This window comes from Acanthochromis polyacanthus, chromosome 3 (genome assembly GCF_021347895.1).
Source record: "Acanthochromis polyacanthus isolate Apoly-LR-REF ecotype Palm Island chromosome 3, KAUST_Apoly_ChrSc, whole genome shotgun sequence".
In the NCBI taxonomy this organism is placed as follows: Eukaryota; Metazoa; Chordata; class Actinopteri; family Pomacentridae; genus Acanthochromis; species Acanthochromis polyacanthus.
Window position 1 is genome coordinate 30,776,594 of NC_067115.1, and position 5,043 is coordinate 30,781,636.

A 5,043-nucleotide genomic window follows, 5' to 3' on the forward strand; every position below is an offset into this window, starting at 1 on the left:
GTTATGAACCTGATCCTGTAAACAGCTGAGTCACTCTTTCTCAGGTCTCTGATTCTCAGAGTGCATTTCTTCCCATCACATCTGTACTCCACTCGATCTGCGTCGGCTTCATCTGTTGTCAGATCCACAGAGTCTTTAATGAACCAGAATGTTTTCTGAACTGTGAGATAATAGCCATCCATGTAGGTTGGGTGTTTGTAATTGCAGCTCATTTCCACTGTTGATCCTTTTACAGCACAGATCTGAGCATAAGTGAAAGTCACTCCCCAGTCATCCTGACCCTGTACCACTGTAACACAGAGCACATCAGAAACCAGGATCAGATTCTCATATAAACATCAGACATTTACAACTGGATATGACCTTAAAACATGACCTTAAAACTTCTGCTCTGTGCTTTTTGGTCTTAGCTTCTGTGTTTGTTATAAATATTTTTCAAACAGCTGATATAAAAATACAACAGTTTTCTTCAGGACTGATAAAGTTATATCTTATCTCATCATCTAATCGTGTCTCATTTCATCTCATCTTAAATACTCTAAATATCAAGTTTCTAAGTCATTTTTGGTTCATTCCAAAGCAAGTGGAAAATCTACAACTAAATGAGAACATAGAATGTGAACAAACCACTGAAGTACTTTAATACTTGATTTAAATAAATAAATAAAAGTTTGTGCATCAAAGGAGAAGTGTGTGCTTTATAATAATAGATCTGCTCTGTTGACTTCCTTGCTGTTGTCAGGCTGCAGCAGAACATGAGTGGAAACTGTGGTGAAAACCACAGATGTGATTAAACTGTGGGTTTGGTCATTATTTCCATCAAATGAATTGTTCTCAGAGCTTTGAAATGCTGAAGCATCCAGAAAGAGACATTATAGGTGTTCTCAGGAATGAGGTTAAGGTCACATTTTAATCATGAAATCAATTTAGCAAGAAATATTGTGATCATTAAAGAGAAATTCAACAAGCCTTCAAATTTAAGGAGCGGAAACCATGAAATGTTGACATCATGCATCAAAATACACTCAGAAATATAAACGCAAGACTTTTGTTTTTGCAATCCACACGTTGCCACACTTCCACGCAAGCTTATGGATTACAAGTGGGACTTTGTAAATTAGTCAACACACACACACACACACACACACACACACACACACACACACACACACACACACACACACACACACACACATGTTTGTACTTCTATCTTAGTGAGGACATCCATAGGCGTAATGCATTTCCTAGAGCCTTACCCTAACCTTAACTATCACAACTGATTTCCTAAACTTAATCCTCACCTTAACCCTAACCAAACTTCAATTCATACCTGTTCTCTAAAAACAAGTCTTCACCCTCAAACATGGCTGTTTCAAAGTGAGGACTGGCCAAAATGTCCTCACTTTGTAAAAATGTCCTCACTTTGATAGTTAAATGCAGAAAATGGTTCTCACCATGTAGCAAGTACAAGAACACACACACAGGGAAGGAGGTGAGAGGGACAGAGGAGCGGGAAAGGGGAGAGAAAGAAGAAAGGGATGGTGGTGAGGAATGTTTAGTTCGTCTAAAAATGTTCTAATAGAATGTTTTATATTAAAAGGGGCGGAGGAGCAGGAAAATCGAGAGAAAGATATCTTATAATAATATCTTAATATGTTCTAATAGAATGTTTTATAGTAAAAGGGACAGAGCAGCAGGAAAAGGTGGAGTGGGAAGAGAGGGAAGAGAGGGACGACAGTGTGAGGAATGTTTTGTTGGTCTAAATATGTCCCAGCTGAAATCCCTTTTTGCATTTGTTCTAAAATGCTAGAACACTGTCTGTTCAAAAAATGTTTGGTCTGTCAAATAAAATATTTTATACTAAATTGCATTTGCTCTGTTTTTAAGTAGCTAGATCAAATGTAGTGCTGCCATTAGATTGCTATATTGAAAGCCAAATACTGTGAATTAAATTTACAAGACAGGGGTGTAAATGGAAATGAAAATCACTGAATAGTAGTGTAATAAAAATTACAGTAATAGTAGATATCAATATGAAATTGCTGTAAATGGAAATAAAAATGACAGAAAAGTGCAGTAATTAAAATTTCAGTATTAGTAGATATTAACATGAAATTGCTGTAAATGGAAATGAAACTCACAGAATAATACTGTAATAAAAATTACAGTAATAGGAGATATTAACATGGAATTGCAGTAAATGGAAATAAAACTCACAGAATAGTACTGTAATTTGAATTACAGTACTATTTTGTAAATGATAGTTACAGTAATACTGCTGTAAATTTACAGCAATTAGCTGGCTACTCTGCTGCCAGTAAATTACTGTAAATTTACAGTTAAATTTTTTACAGTGTAAAGCTTTAGAAATGTCTTTGTAACTCTTTCCAGACTGATAGATGTGACTTTAGTTCCCATCTTTTTTTGAACTTCTTTGGATCATTTTGTTGCAGTTTTTTTTTTAGATCTTTTGACTGATTTCGTTTAGTCAGACAGGTTCTATTGAAGTGATTTCTTGATTGAACAGGTCTGGAGGTAATCAGGTTTGGGTGTAGTCAGTGAAATTTAACTTCCTTTACAAAACGTGATTAGCCACAGTTAATTCATGATTGAACAAGGGGGGCAATTACTTTTTCACACAGGGCCAGGTAGGTTTGGATAGTCCTTTTTTTAAAAAAACTTTGGCTATCTTTGTCCAATGTTTAAATTTGTTTGATGATCTGAAATGTTTAAGCGGGGGAAATATTCCAACAAATAAGAATTCAAGAAGGGGGTAAATACTTTTTCTTAGCACTGTATCTGACAGCTATAGTTACTTGTTGATTTACAAATTTAGGGTTTTTCTTACAAAACATGCAGTTCACAGAAATCTTGAGGATATGTTCACAGTAAATTGCAAATCACACAACCTAACAGTATTTTAGGCAGGTTGATCAGTCAGTGAACTACTGTAATAACTACACTCAACAAAAAATATAAACACAACACTTTTGTTTTTGCTCCCATTTTTTATGAGATCAACTCAAAGATCTAAAACTTTTTCCACATACACAATATCACCATTTTTCTCAAATATTGTTCACAAATCTGTCTAAATCTGTGATAGTGAGCACTTCTCCTTTGCTGAGATAATCCATCCCACCTCACAGGTGTGCCATATCAAGATGCTGATTAGACACCATGATTAGTGCACAGGTGTGCCTTAGACTGCCCACAATAATAATAATAATAATAAGGCCACTCTGAAAGGTGCAGTTTTATCACACAGCACAATGCCACAGATGTGGCAAGATTTGAGGGAGCGTGCAGTTGGCATGCTGACAGCAGGAATGTCAACCAGAGCTGTTGCTCGTGTATTGAATGTTCATTTCTCTACCATAAGCCGTCTCCAAAGGCGTTTCAGAGAATTTGGCAGTACGTCCAACCAGCCTCACAACCACAGACCACGTGTAACCACACCAGCCCAGGACCTCCACATCCAGCATGTTCACCTCCAAGATGGTCTGAGACCAGCCACTCGGACAGCTGCTGAAACAATCGGTTTGCATAACCAAAGAGTTTCTGCACAAACTGTCAGAAACATTCTCAGGGAAGCTCATCTGCTGCTCGTCGTCCTCATCGGGGTCTTGACCTGACTCCAGTTTGTCGCCGTAACCGACTTGAGTGGGCAAATGCTCACATTCGATGGCGTCTGGCACGTTGGAGAGGTGTTCTCTTCACTCCCAGTTTACACTGTTCAGGGCAGATGGCAAACAGCGTGTGTGGGTGAGCGGTTTTCTGATGTCAATGTTGTGGATCGAGTGCCCGCCGCCCCCATTAAAACAAAACTGCACCTTTCAGAGTGTCCTTTTATTGTGGGCAGTCTAAGGCACACCTGTGCACTAATCATGGTAGAGAGGAATATAAACCACCTTTCGTCAAAATTGACAGCTTCCAATCAGAAGCTGCCACGTCACAACTTTGACAGGTGGCCCCGCCCCCTTTTAAACCGGAAGTCCCGCCTTACCACGTGTTATTTTACAGGAAGTCCCGCCTTATGACGTGTTATTTTCACCACGTGATCTTTGTTTATTCCGGGAGACCCTTCCCCTCGGACGCCAAAGTCAGGTCTAAAGTGTCTCCCTAACCCTCAGCGGCTTATCTATTCGGTGCAGATGCGCCCCCCTCCCCCCCTCCCCCTCCCTCCCTCCCGGGTCCTAACAGTCAAAAGTATTTATCTGATCTGGAGCAGAAGCGTCCCTGTAAAACAAAAAATTCGTCGTTCTCATCCCTCCTATGACAGAGTTTTTTAGCATTCTTTGACAGAGAAACCTGTGAAAATCAAAAATGTTTCTGTATTCTCTCTGTAATAGCGTTCTCTGAACCCCATGCTGCTCTCCGGTATGTCTTGTCGGCTCGCCGTCGTGACTGCTGTCTATGTGTGTGTGTGTGTATGTGAATGTGATCGCCTATCTCTCCCCTAAGCCCCTCCTTAATCACCACAGGGTTATCAGAGACGCAGGGGGAGAGAAGTGGAGAATGTTAAACAAAACATTTTTTTTTTTTTTTTACAGTCTGTTAATTCATAAACACAAGACACTCAACAAAAACTACCAAAAAAGAATAAAACTGCGCAGTTCATCAGTTGAAAATATACCGTTCGGATAAATAAAATCAGGCGATGTAACTGCTTGTTGAAATATACCGTACGGGTAAATAAAACTGAACAATGTAACTGTTTGAAATATATCATTAATAAAAACATGAACAGTTTGACTGTTTTAAAAATAATTCAATCAGAAAATAAGATCCGTCAGTCTTTTTAAACGGAAAGTTTCAACAATGTAGAAAAACATATAGTTTGAAAAACTGTTTTAGTTTGTTAAACATTTTAAATGGAAACGTATGCAGATGAAAACTGATAGGGTGTGGGATGAACGATCTCAAAGTGTGAAAAAACCCTCCAGGGGTCGAAAGTCGCATCACACTTGTTTGTTTGAACAGATAAAGACGAGACGGTGTTTTTTTCTCCAACATCCATTCAGCAACGCTGAATTTTACTCA